This window comes from Ostrea edulis, chromosome 3 (genome assembly GCF_947568905.1).
Source record: "Ostrea edulis chromosome 3, xbOstEdul1.1, whole genome shotgun sequence".
Classification (NCBI taxonomy): Eukaryota; Metazoa; Mollusca; class Bivalvia; order Ostreida; family Ostreidae; genus Ostrea; species Ostrea edulis.
In genome coordinates, this window is record NC_079166.1 from 28,434,644 (window position 1) to 28,453,162 (window position 18,519).

Sequence of the window (18,519 nt, forward strand, 5' to 3'; positions counted from 1 at the left end):
TTTTTTGTTTACAAATTTTGGAATGCGTCTAACTTTTTTATTTTTCAATGAAATCGTTTGATATTTATATTGCAGGTATAACTTGAGACCCTTAACTGTTTAGCATCATGAAAATTTCAATTCTGCACGCGCATGCACGTGTGCTTCAATTTGATTGGATAATACAAAACCATTTATAACATTCATACCAATTAAGGAAATTTAATGATATTTACAGGATAGGTAGACATGCCAAATATCTACAGACCGATGTAATAAAAATTGCAAACGCGCATGCGCACGCACGTGCATTGACATTTGAATATTCAATTAATTCAATGACCATAACGTTTTTGTTTTTTGTCAAAATCTTTTCAAACTTGTATTGTATATGTATCTTGATATTCTTAACAAAAGTGTACAGTCATAATTACCATCCGGCACGTGCATGCACGTGTGCTAAATTGTGATTGGACGATTTTCAAATCGCCATAACTTTCTTATAAATGATGGAAACAATATGAAATTTATACTGTAAGTATATCTATCAAATGTCTATTGAATGACATCAACATTGATGCTGAGTCATACTCACGTGCGCATGTATGCACGTGCATAGCTTTTCTTTCATTTTTCGGGTACTAAAATGGTCATAACTATTGAATTAAAAACTGAAATGAATTCAAATTTACCCTGAGGATCTATGATATGAATGTCTATGAAATGATGTCAACAAATTTTCCATTATGAAAATCGCGTGCACGTGAATGCGCGTGCAATGTAATTTTTGACGTCTAAATTTAAATATTGGTCTATAACATTTTGAGATTGCAATGAATAGGTTTGAAAATTAGGTTGCAGGTATGTTTTGGGCCTGTCAATTTATTAATAGTCTCAAAATCACTTCCCTGCATGCGCATGCACGTGCGCTTAATTCTGATTGGACGATTTTGAAATCCCAATAACTTTCTTATGAGTGAAGCAATCGATACCAAATTCATATAGTAAGTATATTGTTCAAATGTCTATTGATTAGCATCAACAAAATTGTTGTGTCATACTCACGCGCACGTGTATGCACGTGCATTGATTTCGGTCTTTGTAGTTTTGAGTTGCCGTTAATTTCTCGTTTTTCATTGAACAGTTGTGAAACTTCTGTTGTACTCATATGGTAAGACTTGTAATGTATCGAGATGGTCGAATTATTTATATGCACGTGCAAGCACGTACGTGCACGTGAACAAAACTCTCAGATCTTTATAACTGATTTGAACTAGTATGGAATGGACTGAATGTTAAAAGATAGTTATATATTCACATGCTATACAGTTTCCAATGGTCAAAACCACTTGTACTGAAATAAGTGACACCACTTGCTAAATGGGGGAGTGTTTGGGGAACATCTGTAACGGTCCCCGTTACAATAAGTACTAGTTATTATTATTATTATTATTAAGGTCTTCCGTTACCAACGGAAGACCTTCTAGTGATTCTACTGTTTATTATTTTTTTTTTTTTCCCTTTCGTCTCCGAGACCGTTGGAAGGATTTTCCTGAAACTTTCACAGATTGAAAAGAACGAGTGTACCTCGAGGAATTTTTTTCATTTTTTCAAAATTCACTTCCGTTTGTGAGATTCGTCCGATTTTCCGGTTTTTGTCAGCAACTTTGTCCGGGGGTAAACTTGAAAACCACTAAAGATAATCGAATGAAACTTTCAGGGATGATAGATCTATTTTCTCTATGGTGCATGCACGTAATATTTTTTGTCGCCGTCACTTCCGGTCGTCACCGGAAGTGATTAAATGAATCATCAATTTCAAACTTTTTTCTTTCAAATTGAAACCTATTTCGGTTTACTATATCTCGTTTTAATTCTCAAAAATTGTTGACCCCACCGGAAGTTGAATCTCCAACTTCCGGTTATAGCAAAGAAAGACTATTCATTCTCTCATTTTTCAGTGCCATAAATCTCGCTTATGAAACTAGTTAATAAGTTGAGTTTTACATATATTATAGTCACTATAAATGTCTAGAGTAACGTCAAATATTTTTGTAAAATTCACTTCCGGTCGGCAAATACGGCTTATTAACTGTTTTCGTTGTCCAGCGTTTTTCTCAGAAACGGTAAAAGATAGAGTCACCAAATTTTTAGAGTTAATAGATCTCACTTTGTAGGCGTGCAATAGGGGGCAAAGAATGTCGGGCGTCACTTCCGGTCGTCACCGGAAGTGATTAAATGAATAAAAAATTCCAAACTTTTTTCTTTGAAATTGAAACCTATATCGGTTTATTAGGTCTCGTTCTAATTCTCAAAAACTATTGACCCCACCGGAAGTTGAATCTCCAACTTCCGGTTATATCAAAGTAAGACTATTCATTCTCTCATTTTTCAGTGCCATAAATCTCGGTCATAAAACAAGTTAATGATTTGAATTTTACATATGTTATAGACACTATAAATGTCTTAGAGTATGTTTAAATATTTTTGTAAAATTCACTTCCGGTCGTGAGATATGGGGTGGACATATTCAAACCTTGTTTTTTCAGTTTCTCAATAATGAATACAGATAGACGCTTGAAACTTGTAGAGTTGATCAACTAACATCAGTCCATTGTACACATACATTCAATTTTTTTGTCCGTCACCTCCGGTCTATACCGGAAGTAATTTAAAAAATGTCGATTTTCCGATTTCTTCGAGTGATTTCTCAGAGATGGCTGGACATATTTTCTTGAAATTTTTAGGAATAATGTCTTATGAAATGACCTTGCTATAATTATTTTTGTTTTTACAAAATTCACTTCTGGTCGGAAAATATGGCCGATTTTCTGTTTCTCAAAAGGAATTTTGTCCAGCATTTTTCTTGGAAAAGGTAAAATATAGGTTCATCAAATATTCAGGGATCATCAATCTCCGTTTGTAACCGTGCTGTAGGGGGTTGAACATGTCGACCGTCACTTCCTGTCGTCACCGGAAGTGATTGAAATAATCGTAAATTTCAAAAAAATTCTTTTAAATTGAAACCTATACTTGTTTATTAAGTCTCTTTCAAAGTGTCAAAAGAATATTGACCCTGTCGGTAGTCAAAACGACTAGTTCCGGTTTCTTGATAAAATACTTTTTTACTTTTCGTCTCTTTGTCCCCATAACTCTCGCTTATATTTGAAGTCTTTCATATGATTCTCACATGTCTTAAGAACAGTATCAACTTCTAGAGTTTTGACTATTTTGTTTTTCTAAATTGACTTCCGGTCGGTAGTTACCAACTACTTTTTCTTTCTTTAGTTTACAATGTACTTCTTTTTGTTGAGAACTCTTTCAGATAGAGACGTGAAATTTTCAGGGAATAGAGACAGTAAAGAGTCGCTGTCATTTATAGGAAAACACATCTGAATAGTACTTCCGGTCGTCACCAGAAGTTACAAGAAATGAGTAAAAAATTCGATAATACATTTCTCACTTATTGTTCAAGTACACTCTCTGATAGATTTGAATGGTTTTCGTAGGATCAGAAAACTCTTTACCGGAAGTGAACAAACGGAAGACCTACTCATTACTAGTAATGAGTGTCTAGTTATTATTCTTTTTCTCCGGTACTTTTTTGTCCGGTAGTGTTCTCAGAAACTACAAAAGGGATCGATATGAAACTTTCCAGGATGATAGTATAGCGTTTGTAGATGTGCATAGTGATAGTCATTTTGTTTGCACGTGCATGCACGCGCGCGCACGTGCATTGCAATTTTGGTACAAAAAATGGAAAATCAGAATATTGAAGGAAGCGATATAAAACCTAAATAGGATGATAGTATATCATTTGTACATATGAAAAATAATAGTTATTTTGCATGCGCGTGCACGCACATTACAAAATTTGTACGCTAACTTTGGAATCAGTCTAACTTTTTTGTTGTTCATTGAAATGGCTTGAAATTCATATCATAGGTAGATATTGAGACCCTTAACTGATTTACATGGTCAAAATTACCAATGTGCACGCGCATGCACGTGCGCTTCATTTTGATTGGATAATGCTAAAACGTTTGTAACTATCTTATTTATGAAGCGAATGAGATGATATTCACAGCATATGTAGACAATATGTGTATCTATATGTTGGTGTAACAAAAAATGCCAACGCACACGCGCATGCGCGTGCAACGTTTTTTAAATGTTCAATTTTTAAAGGACGATAACGTTTTTGTTTTTCATCAAATTCTATTCATATTAGGGGTTTAGATGTATCTTGGTACTTCTTACAAATTGCTGTGGTTAGAATTACTGCTCAGCACGTGCATGCACGTGTGCTGATTTCTGATTGGACGATTTTAAAATCGCTATAACTTCCTTATATTTGGTGGAAACGTTATGAAATTCATACTGTGGGTATATGATACAAATGCCTGTTGAACGACATCAACAAAAAATCGGAATCATACATGCGTGCACGTGTATGCACGTGCAACGCTTTCTTTCATTTCTTGGTACTGAAATGACCATATTGAACGTACTACATGTAATTAAAGGCTAAAATAAAATGATTTTTTCCTATAGATTCACAAGGACATCACTTTTTAATTGGGGGAGGTTTGGGGAACATCTGTAACGGTCCCCGTTACAATTAGAACTAGTTTTCATTATATTTACATTTTGTTAATATGGTAACTGTAAAATCTTTGCTTCAGCATATACAGCAAAATTACTGAACAGCATTATAATTTATACTGAATACTCTACAACATCAAAGAGATATGACATATACCTTACACATTTTCAGCTTAAGGTAATATTACCTAGATATAATAGTTATACACTGAATTTGAAATTGATTTTTTTTTAAATTCATTGCATACTAGAATTTTTATCTAATTAAATATTTAATGCATATGTTTTGTGTATTTGTATATTCACAAATGATGTTAACTTAAATGATTAATTGAAAATAAAATGATAGATATTTTAATGTTTATTTCATTTTTTCCCCCTCCCTCCCAACCCTAATTTGAAGAAAAAAGTCTGCAAACCAATGAATTAAAAAAGTGTGGCCTAACTAGATAATACAGACTATAGGAACTCTTCAATTTCAGAAGATAGAATATTGTGTAATGGAAGTTATATCATTTGAATGGAAAATTTAGTGACTTTTCATTTTAGGATTTTCATACCTAGACGGTAAGCAATGCAAAATTAATAGTGATTAGTGTTTGAGAATCGGAAGAAATTTGCAATCGAATTGAATGAGAGATATCTTTTGATTCATAATCGAGATTATACAGAAAATTAAATTTTAGATAATCATATTTCATTCACACAAATAAATAAATCAAACACTGGCGTTACTTCCTGCATTTGTTTAATACTGTTAAATAACTAACAGCAAGGTACAGTGTAACAGTTATATTTTCGCCTTTAATTTCTAGATTAATTTTTTCCCAACTGAACCATCAATGTTTTGACTTTCGGCTTTATCAATTTTGTGGCCATGATTCTGATTTGTCAAGATGGATTTGTAAGTTCCATGACAAAGGAAATATAAATAAATGTACTGACAATTTGACTGAAAATCTATAACAGGATACCTAAAAAACCCCACAGAGGCCTATTATTGGAATTCCTCTTACCTACCGTATATACTCGCCAATAGGTCGGTTCGCCTATAAGTCGGTTGTATATTTTGTAGGCTATTTTGGAGGGATTTGCCATTGACCTGCTTATAAGTCGGTATAATTTTTTTTTAAGAATCGGTTGACAATTTCAGATCAAATTTTAATGTTCTAACGTTTTCACCTCTGTTTTAAATAATATTTTTTGAAATGCGCTGATATTTATTCATTTTCTCAACAAATCAATTTCAATAATATACACTTAAGATGAATAAAATCATTAATTTAAAAATGTGTAAATACTTGTACTTTATGCATATAATCCTAGAATACATGAATAATATAATACAATATTTACAAGAATGCAATTTTTACAGAAAAAGTTGAATCCTTTGATATGACAAATGTTGATATACACAAAATTATCTTTATTTTGACCTGTGTATGTATTTTTAACTTTTATGTCCATCGGATGGGACGTTAAAGGGTGTCCCCTGTCAAGGATTGCAGTCTCCTTGACATGCAAAAGATTGTTTCCCTGATTTTTGAAAAAGAGTATGCTCACTGGGGGCCATCAGGGAGGCTCAAACACTCACAACCAAATATATTTCAATTATTTAACCACCATAGAATGGCTGAAATATTGTCAAAACGACGTAAAACCGCAATCAATCAATCTTGAGCAACAAGCGTCAGCTAATTGACAGATAGAGCATTTGTACCCATGTAACAATCAATACATGTAATGAATAAAATAGCATTTAAGTTTTCCTTTTCTAAATAGTTAGATTGAATTATTTTATTGCCTTTTAAATACATAATGGTGAAATATATCTTTCCATTATAGCCGACTGATATTCAATTAGAATTTTACAGCACACATTGTGTAGAATTAACCACACTCACATTCTATATGCGCTTCTTTGTTGATTCACATAATCTTCATTATTTATACACAAAGTTGAACCCATTAAGTTTTAGTCAAAATTGCTCAATTTAAAAGAGGGAATAAAAAAACATGTATTCTTGATATTCTGTTCATCATGTAATATGTTGAATGATAAGCCTTATAGCTGTATCATTTACTTAAAGTTTAGTTATACTATAAAGTCACGTCTTAAAGGACACATCGCATGTTTTTAAACTTTTTAATTTTTTCAGCAAAATTAATTCATTTCATGCCTAAAACTACTTTACATGTGTTTTAAATGAAACAGTTTGCGTAGTTTTCGAGTTTGAAAGCGATGAAATTCAAATCTTGCGATATGCATATTTTCTTCGATATTTTACGCGCCATTATCTGTGACGTCATATGCGACCTCGAGCGAGAAGATTTGAAAACAGTTGATAGCCATTTCATAAACAGATTAGATTTAATTTACAAACAAACAATTATCACATTAACAGCTTGTAAATAACGCTGCATTAGGGTGTTTTGTGCCGTTTAAGGGTGTACTTGCTGTCATTAGAGAGGATTTGGACTTGTTTTTTTCAATTTTCGAAGGAAGGTATGAGGGACAAGACGTGTATATTTTTTGTCGGCACAACGACTTTGCCTTTAAAAAAACCTAGTAGAATTTGTCCCTGTACTTTTTCAAACAAGCACTTGGACAAAGACGTAGATAAACTGCGAGAAAATGGTTCTATCGAAGCTACGCACTGTTACATATAGGTCTACAGCATATACTTTCCGTTCTGCTCTCGAATTCAATACACACTCGCACCAACTGACCCTCACCTTGTAACAACATATAGGCAGAACTTTGCTAGCAGTGTCTACCAACTGGTAGTTTTTAAAAAATTAAAGATAAAAGATATTTGAACTTTCAATTATAAATAATAAAATATAATATTTCCTGACTTTGAATTGAATTATAATGCTTTCATTTTTTTTTTTAAGGAACACGTACGTGTTTACAACAACAGCACGCCGCGCTCCCACTACCTAAGTAACAACGTGTTGATAACAAAAAATAATGATTAGGCCTAATAAACTTGCTTTAATAAAATGATTTAAAAGTATTGTGATTTTCACAATAAGTTTGATCATTAGGGTCTTCCGTCTTCAGCGGAAGACCCTTCTATTATTCTATTGTTGATTTTTCACTTTTCTTCTTATTATTAGGGTCTTCCGTCTTCAGCGGAAGACCCTTCTATTATTCTATTGTTGATTTTTCACTTTTCTTATTAAGGTCTTCCGTCTCCTGCGGAAGACCTTACTATTATTGTTCACGTTCTTCTTCTTCATTATTATTATTATTATTATTATTATTATTATTTTCCTTGGTAGTACACGCGTTTTTCTCAGCCATTTCTCCATTGATTTTCACGAAATTTTCAGGAAAGATGTCTTTTGGTGACGAGACGTTGCTTGCAAAATTTCGTGCTTGACGTCACTTCCGGTCAGGAGTTATCTCTCTTTTAATGACTTTTTGAAGGGCCTTGTTGTCCACACATCTCCTCCGTTAGTTTTGAAGCTAGAGTCTTGAAATTTCTACACAAGATAGAGTAAACATTTTAGAAGATTTGTGGGGGATTCGATTTTACCGGAGGCGATTTGCCTAAACGCTCGCCTGGACCTGAAAAAATGGATGCCAAAATTTTTCTCCGATTTCGGCGATTTTTGACCTTTGATCTACAATATCTTTTTTCTTGCATATATTTTGTTAAGACATGTAGAACAAAAGTTGTGCACATTTACGAGATCTTTTCGAAAATATCAAGATTTAGGGGTTAGCCTTTTAAATTAGGGATCTAGAAGGGCTCAAAGTCTACATCAAATATCTCAAAAATCGTTAATATTTTGATATAAGTCAAAGAACAAAAAATGTTCATCTCAACAATCCAAATCTATTCATATAAAAATTTAGGTCATATGTTACGTAATAAGGGATTTTAAGGGCCAAAACCATAAACGTTGTACCCCTTGTATCTCGAAAACGACAAATATTTTGAAAAGCAATAAAGAAGAAAAGTTGTTCAGAATGATGATCTGAACAATATGCATATTTCGTTTTTACCCTATGTGGCCCCGTTAGGGAGCTACAGTTTGGCCCCTAAAAATTACTTCTAGAAATAACTCGAGAACGGTAAAGAATTTCTAAATACTTGTTGAACAAAAAATGTTTGAAATGTCATGACCTTTCTTACGGTATCAAGCAAGAGGGGCTGACCCTTTAAATTAGGGGCCCAGAAGGGTCCAAAGGTTTATGAGAATATCTCAGAAACTATTCATATTTTGTAATAAGTCATTCAAGCGGAAATGTTCATCTAAACGAGCTTGTTCTTATCAAATCAAAAAGTAGGTCATATGTTACGTAATAAGGGATTTTAAGGGCCAAAATCATTAATAATTGACGCATCATATCTTGAAAATGACAAATATTTTGAAAAGCATTATTGAACAAAAGTTGTTCAGAATGATAATCTAAACAATATGTACATTTCGCTTTTTCCCTATGTGGCCCCGTTAGGGAGCTACAGTTTGGCCCCTAAATATTTCTTGTAGAGATAACTGGAGAACGGTAAAGAATTTCTAAATACTTGTTGAGCAAAAAATGTTTAAAATGACAAGGCCTTTCTTACGATATCAAGCAAAACGGGCTGGCCCTTTAAATTAGGGGTTCAGAAGGGTCCAAATGTTTTTGAGAATATCTCAGAAACTATTAATATTTTATAATAAGTTGTAGAAGCAGAAATGTTCATCTCAACGAGCTTGATCTTATCAAATCAAAAAGTAGGTCATATGTTACGTAATTAGAGATTTCAAGGGCCAAACTCGTAAATATTTGAGGCCTCATATCTTTAAAACGACATATTTTTTGAAAAGCATTATTGAACAAAAGTTGTTCAATGTGTCATAACCTATCGATCAATATCAAAAAATGGGTCTGTGGGCCGCTTCAGTTCTTCAGTTTATCGAGATCTATCGATTGGTATCAAGAAATAGGCCTATGGTCCTAATGGCTCGCCTGTAGAGTCGATTTTTTGTCGATATCGGTCGATCTCAATAACTTTTTACAGGTAAATATTTTGTAAAGACATATAGAACTAAAGTTGTTGAGTCTATAGAAGGCTAACAAATGACATCAAGAAATAGGCCCGCGGGCCTTATGGCTCGCCTGGAGAGTCGAATTTCAAACAAATTTCACCGCAACTTTGCTTCAGAAGCTTATGATATGAAAAATTGATTATATCTAAAGTGTCTTAAAGTCGGAAACTAAATTGGGACTCATTTGTCTTTTTTTTTTTTTAACTCCGAGTGCATGAACAAATCGGACGGAAGACCTACTCGTTGCTCGCAACGAGATCGTGTCTAGTTATTATTATTATTATTCTTTTTTTTTCTCCTTACCGATTTTTGTGCAGAAGATTTCTCGGAGATGGCTGGATCGATTTGCTTCAAATTTTCAGGATTGATGCGTTGCCATTTGAAGTTTGTACCGCCGTTTCAATTTTTGAAAAATCACTTCCGGTTGGTAGTTATCCCCCTTTTATCGATTTTCAGATGACCATTTTGTCCAGACAAAAACTCAAAAACGATAAAAGCTAGAGTGCTGAAATTTTCAGTGATGTTAGACGACATGTTGTAGTTGTGCACCTGGGTTTTCAAAATTTCCGGAAGTGCCTATTATGGAAGCTCGGTAGGGGTTGAAAATGGAGTTTAAAAAAGTGTCCAATTTTTTTCCACGTTTTAAATCATAACTTTTTACTCGTAAATATTTTGATTAGATATATATAATAAAAGTTGTACAGTTTATTGAGATCTTTCGTGTCATATCAAGAAATAGGCCCATGGGCCTCATGGCTCGCCTGAACCATTGAATTTCTGTTACAATGATTAACTTTTTTCTCACGAAACTTTTGGTAAGACATGTAGAATAAAAGTTGTTCAGTTTTGCGAGATCTATTTAATGATATCTTAAAAAAGGCTCCCGGGCATCATAGCTCGCCTGAACAGTAAAATTTGTATCGCAATTAATAACATTGATAACTCTTTTCTCGAAAGACTTTTGACAAGACATGTAGAACAAAAGTTGTTCAGTTTCGCAAGCGTTAACTAACGATGTTAAGAAATAGGACTGCGGGTCTCATGGCTCACCTGAACAGTTGGGTTATTATTGCAATCTATAACATTTTTGTCAAGAAACTTTTAATAAGACATCTAGAACAAAAGTTGTTCAGTTTTGCAAGATCTTTCGAACAACATCATCAAAAAGGCCAACGGGCCTCATGGCTCGCCTGAACAGTTTGATTAGTGTCACAATCAATAACTATTTTCTGGAGAAACTTTTGATAAGACATGTAGAACAAAAGTTGGTCAGTTTCGCACGCGTTAACTAACGATGTTAAGAAATAGGCCTGTGGGTCTTATGGCTTACCTGAACAGTTGGGTTATTGTTGCAATCTATAACATTTTTGTCAAGAAACTTTAAATAAGACATCTAGAACAAAAGTTGTTCAGTTTTGCAAGATCTTTCAAACAACATCATGAAAAAGGCGAACGGGCTTCATGGCTCGCCTGAACAGTTTGATTAGTGTCACAATCAATAACTTTTTTCTTGAGAAACTTTTGATAAGACATGTAGAACAAAAGTTGTTCACTTTCGCAAGCGTTAACTAACAATGTTAAGAAATAGGCCTGCGGGACTCATGGCTCATCTGTACAGTTGGGTTATTGTTGCAATCTAAAACATTTTTGTCAAAAAACTTTTAATAAGACATCCTGAACAACTTTTGCAAGATCTTTCGGACAACATCATGAAAAATGCAAATGGGTCTCATGGCTCACCTTAACAGTTTGATTAGTGTCACAATTCCTAACTTTTCTCTCGAGTATCTTTTGATTAGACAGAACGAAAATCTCAGTCAAAATCTTATCTCATCTCATCTAAAATTGGACGGAAGACCCACTCGTTGCTCGCAACGAGATCGCATCTAGTTATTATTATTATTCTTTTTTTTTCTCCTTACCGATTTTTGTGCAGAAGATTTCTCGGAGATGGCTTAATCAATTTGCTTCAAATTTTCAGGATTGATGCGTTGCCATTTGAAGTTTGTACCGCCGTTTCAATTTTTGACAAATCACTTCCGGTTGGAAGTTATCCCCCTTTTATCGATTTTCAGATGACCATTTTGTCCAGACAAAAACGATAAAAGCTAGAGTGCTGAAATTTTCAGTGATGTTAGACGACATGTTGTAGTTGTGCACCTGGGTTTTCAAAATTTCCAGAAGTGCCTAGTATGGAAGCTCGGTAGGGGTCGAAAATGGAGTTTTAAAAAGTGTCCCATTTTTCTCCATGTTTTAAATCATAACTATTTACTCGTAAATATTTTGCTTAGACATATATAACAAAAGTTGTACAGTTTATTGAGATCTTTCGTGTCATATCAAGAAATGGGCCCATAGGCCTCATGGCTCGCCTGAACCATTGAATTTCTGTTACAATGATTAACTTTTTTCTCACGAAACTTTTGATAAGACATGTAGAATAAAAGTTGTTCAGGTTTGCAAGATCTATCTAATGATATAAAAAACTAGGCCTCAGGGCGTCATGGCTCGCCTGAATAGTCGAATTTGTATCACAATTAATAACATGAATAACTTTTTTCTCGAGAAACTTTTGACAAGACATGTAGAACAAAAGTTGTTCAGTTTCGCAAGGGTTAACTAACGATGTTAATAAATAGGCCTGCGGGTCTCATGGCTCACCTGAACAGTTGGGTTATTGTTGCAATCTATAACATTTTTGTCAAGAAACTTTTAATAAGACATCTTGAACAAAAGTTGTTCAGTTTTGCAAGATCTTTCGAACAACATCATGAAAAAGGCCAACGGGCCTCATGGCTCGCCTGAACAGTTTGATCAGTGTCACAATTACTAACTTTTTTCTGGAGAAACTTTTGATAAGACATGTAGAACAAAAGTTGTTCAGTTTTGCAAGATCTTTCAAACGATATCAAGAAAAAGGCCCACGGGCCTTATGACTCGCCTTAACAGTGATAAATGTCGCATAACGTTATACTCGTAAATATTTTTTTTAGACATATATAACAAAAGTTGTACAGTTTATTGAGATCTTTCGTGCCGTATCAAGAAATGGGTCCATGGGCTTCATGGCTCGCCTGAACCATTGAATTTCTGTTACAATGATTAACTTTTTCCTCACGAAACTTTGATGAAACATGTAGAATAAAAGTTGTTCAGTTTTGCAAGATCTATCTAATGATATCAAAAAATAGGCCTGCGGGGGTCATGGCTCGCCTGAACAGTCGAATTTGTATCACAATTAATAACATGAATAACTTTTTTCTCGAGAAACTTTTGATAAGACATGTAGAACAAAAGTTGTTGAGATTCGCAAGCGTTACTAACGATGTTAAGAATAAGGCCTGCGGGTCGCATGGCTCACCTGAACAGTTGGGTTATTGTTGTAATCTATAACATTTTAGTCAAGAAACTTTTAATGAGACATCTAGAGCAAAAGTTGTTCAGTTTTGCAAGATGTTTCAAACAACATCATGAAAAAGGTGAACGGGCCTCATGGCTCGCCTGAAGAGTTTGATTAGTGTCACAATCAATAGCTTTTTTCTGGAGAAACTTTTGATAAAACATGTAGACCAAAAGTTGTTCAGGTTTGAAAGATCTTTCAAACGATATCAAGAAAAAGGCCCATGGGCCTTATGACTCGCCTTAACAGTCTGATAAATGTCGCAATTAATAACTTTTTTCTTAAGAAAATTTCCATAGGACATGTAGAACAAAATTTGTTCAGTTTTGCGAGATATATCTAGAATGATATAAAAAAAATAGGCCTCCGGGCGGCATGACTCGCCTGATCAGTTGAATCTGTATCGCAGTAAATAACATTATTAACTTTTTTCTCGAAAAAAAGCTGACCCCTTTAATTAGTTGCCGAGAGGTAGACAGAGTCTTTAATTTATAACATTTAAATGATCAATATTTGTAAAACATTACCAAAGCTAAATTGTACGTCTAGACAATATATTTGTATCATTATTTATGAACGAAAATGTCAGTCAAATTCTTATCTAATCACATCTAAATTTGGACGGAAGACCCACTCGTTGCTCGCAACGAGATCGAATCTAGTTATTATTATTATTTTTTCTTTCTTTTCGAAATGCACCCGTGACAGTAGGCCTAGTTGTCAATGATACATAATCGTATCATAATTTAGGCCTATCTAACTTCTCCAAAAATAAATTTAATATTTATTGCACTGTTTAGTTTAGAAAAGCAACAACGCTAATTACAGTTGTTTACAGAAATGGCATTACCAAATTGTGTTTAGACAGTGATCCCATGTAAACATTATTTACTCGCAAATTTATGCAGATTTCGTACTCGCTTTTCTCGCTACATTTGGGTCGCTATTTGTATGCACTGGTGGCTAAAAGATGTAAGACTCGATCGGGAAATTTGTCAACATCGAAATAAATGTTATCCATGGTAAATAAATCAGGCCCCTAAAACCCGAGTTTTTAAAAATATCTAACACTACTTTTACAACAAGTTGATCGACGAAGGTCGCATATGACGTCACTGTACCACGTGACTACCTATCTAATTAACTAGGCTTTTTGAAATCGGGGCTTAGATTTAAGTCCGTATTGTGGCTAATTATCGCAATACTTCAGCGAACGAACTATTACAATTAATTTCTATAAGCATAAGGAAGACAAAATGCATATAATTCTGTATACTTTGAAAACACGAGATGTGTCCTTTAATAAAATACAAATTGAATTCTTCCTACAAATTAAATAGATGAAAATATTTTGTCGCAGTAAACTATTTAATCTGAGAAGTGTTCTTCCAATTGCAAATGCCATCAACAATTAATACCTCACCTCTGGTTTTTTATTAGCTCACCTGAGCTGAAAGCTCAAGTGAGCTTTTCTGATCACCCGTATTCCGGCGTCCGTACGTCTGTCTGTCTGTCTGTAAACTTTTCACATTTTCAACTTCTTCTCAACAACCACTGGGCCAATTTCAACCAAAGTTGGCACAAAACATCCTTAGGTAAAGGGAATTCTAAATTGTTAAAATGAAGGGCTAGGCCACCTTCCAAGGGGAGATAATCAAGAAGAGGTAAAAATAGGGTAGGGTCATTAAAAAATCTTCTTCTCAAGAACCACTGGGCCAGAAAAGATGAAATTTATAGATAAGCTTTATTAGGTAGTGCAGATTCTAAATTGTTAAAATCATGGCCCCCAGGGGTCGGATGGGGCCACAATAGGGGATCAAAGTTTTACATACAAATATAATGGGAAAATCTTTAAAAATCTTCTTCTCAAGAACCACTGAGCCAGAAAAGCTGAGATTTATATGAAAGCTTCCTGATATAGTGCAGATTTTAAATTGTTAAAATCATGGCCCCCCGGGGGTCGGATGGGGCCACAATAGGGGATCAAAGTTTTACATAAAAATATATAGGAAAAATCTTTAAAGGCATAGGGTCTAAGATATTGGTGAAATTTTGCATGTTCCAAAAAGGTGGCGAAATTTAAGATCATAACTTAAAAATCACAAAAAGTTCATCAGAATGTTTACAAACACATTGGATATGATAGTAATTACAAAATAATTCCCTGTTCTCATTTGCCTAAACTGGTACCCTGTTGACTTCGCATCTCTTATGTTTGTGTGTAGCCACTAATCAGCGGGGTACCAGTTTAATATATTGTCCTCCAGACAAAATTTTTATAAAGGGCTAAAACGTCAAAATGACTTCAATTTCCAAGCGCTGCAGCTATAGATAACTCAAAATTAATACTGCAATTTTGTTTTCTGGAGTTCTTCTTGCAAAATATTGTGATGTCATTTTTAAGATAAAAGATAGACCCTATGCCTTTAAAAATCTTCTTCCCAAGAACCACTGAGCCAGAAAAGCTGAGATTTATATGAAAGCTTTCTGATATAGTACAGATTCTAAATTGTTAAAATCATGGCCCCCGGGGGTCGGATGGGGCCACAATAGGGGATCAAAGTTTTACATACAAATATATAGGGAAAATCTTTTAAAATCTTCTTCTCAAGAACCACTGAGGCAGAAAAGCTGAGATTTATATGAAAGCTTCCTGATATAGTGCAGATTCTAAATTGTTAAAATCATGCCCCCCCCCCCCCCCCCCCCCCCCCCCCCCCCCCCCCCCCCGGGGGTCGGATGGGGCCACAATAGCGGGGTCAAAGTTTTACATACAAATATATAGGAAAAATCTTTAAAAATCTTCTTCCCAAGAACCACTGAGCCAGAAAAGCTGAGATTTATATGAAAGCTTCCTTATATAATACAGATTTTAAATTCTTAAAATCATGGCCCCTTGGAGTAGGATGGGGCCACAATAGGGGATCAAAGTTTTACATACAAATATATAGGAAAAATCTTTAAAAATCTTCTTCCCAGAACCACTAAGCCAGAAAAGCTGAGATTTATATGAAAGCTTTCTGATATAGTGCAGATTCAGGTTTGTTAAAATTATGGCCCCCGGGGGTAGGATGGGGCCACAATAGGGGATCAAAGTTTTACATACAAATATATAGGGAAAATCTTTAAAAATCTTCTTCTCAAGAACCATTGGTCCAAAGAAGTTAACATTTACATGAAAGCTTTCTGACATAGTGTAGATTCAAGTTTGCAAAAACCATGGCCTCCAGGGGTAGGTTTGGGGCCATAATAGGGACTACGGTTATACATGCAAATAGATATGGAAAATCTTCTGATATGGACCAAGGTGACTCATGTGAGCGATGTGGCCCATGGGCCTCTTGTTCTAAAAATAGTGGGCTGAGACAGATATATCTCAGCATCTCACCTTCCATTCGTTATAGGTGGTGAGGTTAAAACGATGAAATTGAACAGCATGAAGAAATTATTGTGCACCAAATAGCAATGCATTTAATCCAAGAATCATCAGTAGATTTAGAATGACTGTTCTTTTCAGTTGGGAGGTGCATTATTGTTGCCCTTTCAGTAGGGTTTTTCAGCAAAGTGTAATTTTTATACGCCCGTCTTTAGACGGGACGTATTATGGTACAGCGATGTCTGTACGTCTGTCCGTCCATCTGTTTGGGGTTTTCTCTTTATAATTTCATTTCCCTTTCACATATCATGCTGAAACTTGCTGTGTAGCTTCTTTGTGGGTCACTCTAGATCATACTGCAATTTTGATCAATTTTGACCTTTTTTCCAGGAGTTTTGCCTCTTTATTTGGAAATAATTATTATATGGAGGGTACATAATTTGTCCACCCTACTCCTCCCACAGTTTTCAACTGAGGACCTTCTTATTTTGTGGAGTGTTTGTATGGGTATTGAAGATGTGCATGTGGGATGGATTTTGATTTTCTACAATTTTTGAGAAAATTACAGGCTGTTGAACTTAGTCTATTTGGAAATTAATATTCTTTGGAGGGTACATAATTTGTCTGCCCAATTCCTCCTACAGTTTTCAAGTGAGGACCTTCTTATTTTGTGGAGTGTTTGTATAGGTACTGAAGATGTGCATATGGGATGGATTTTGATTTTCTACAATTTTTGAGAAAATTACAGGTTGTTGAACTTAGTCTATTTGGAAATTAATATTCTATGGAGGGTACATAATTTGTCCGCCCAACTCCTCCCACAGTTTTCAAGTGAGGACCATCTTTTTTTGTGCAGTGTTTGTATGGGTATTGAAGATGTGCATCTAAGGAAGGATTTTGATTTTCTTCCATTTTTGAAAAAATTACAGGTTGTTGAACTTGGTTCATTTTGAGGAAATCTCGATATTTAAGCTAAGACCCTTTGTTCATATGAAAGTTTGTCACAGCCTCATGATGGCTGATACTACCTGAAGCAAAGTTATACAAATTATAGCACAAGAAAAACACCCTATGTAAGCATTTCACGGGCGTATTATTTACTGTTTGCGGTACTCTTGTTGTCAAAATGTTGCTGGCTGTATTGCCTACCTTGTTCATCTATTATAATTGGTGATGTGACATTTTAAAAAATGGTTTCTCTGCAAGATTTGTATAATCCATTTAAATGAAAACACTCTAAAGTTTGATATTTTATCAGAAATATACCTGAAATACCATTAAAAACAAGGAGGGGGAAAGGGACCTGAAGTCCTATACACAAGCACCTGTAAGTTTACTTGTCAAGATATAAGGCTCACAGCTGGTATGACCAGTCAACAGGGGATGCTTAATCCTCCTAGGGGCCTGATCCAACCTCTGATATATACAGGGCTCCATGTTTGCCCAGCTCTTAATTTTTTATTCCATATAGGAGTTATGAGATTGATCACTGTTCATTATCTTTGACTTTTTACATGAGCAAAATTAAGACTATGTGACTATTTTTGTAGATTGAATAAATTGTAGATATTTCAGTGTCAATTGTTGATGCTTACGAAGGTAACTTCGTGGGGATTTTCTTAGCTGATTTGCGTAGAGCTCTTGGAAATTAATTTCAAATTATAAGTAAGATCATCGACAATTTTCAAGATTGATTGATTGAACATTGTTTAACATCCCTCTCGAGAATATTTCACTCATATGGAGACGTCACCATTGCCGGTGAAGGACTGCAAAATTTAGGCTTTATACGCTTGGCGCTTGTGGCTTCTGAGTTGGGAGGTATCTTTACTGTGCCACACCTACTGTGATACGACACCTTGGTTTTCACGGTCTCAACCGAAGGACCACCCCATTTAATCGCCTCTTATGACAAGCAAGGGGTAGTGAGGACCTATTTTAAAGATAAAAGATAAGTAAATATATAAGGTTTTAGTACAAGTTTTTGCACTTTAAGCAATGAGAAATTGTTTATTTGTGTAAGCCATCGCTCGTATCAATCCTTTCCCATATTGTTTTTAAAGAGGAGTTGTAGAAAACAATTTAAATTTAAAATTAGCATAAACCCAAG

The 18,519-nt window shown here is 34.7% G+C and overlaps 1 protein-coding gene and 1 long non-coding RNA gene across 2 annotated transcripts in view; one reads left to right on the forward strand and one right to left on the reverse strand.

Moving 5' to 3' along the window:
- Window positions 1-18,519, reverse strand: part of LOC125675767 (titin-like) — a 249,910-nt gene that overhangs the window by 107,524 nt on the left and 123,867 nt on the right. The gene's annotated exons all lie outside the window — the stretch shown is intronic.
- The window catches only part of LOC130053327 (uncharacterized), a 36,394-nt gene that overhangs the window by 14,219 nt on the left and 3,656 nt on the right, over window positions 1-18,519 (forward strand). The window lies entirely within an intron of this gene.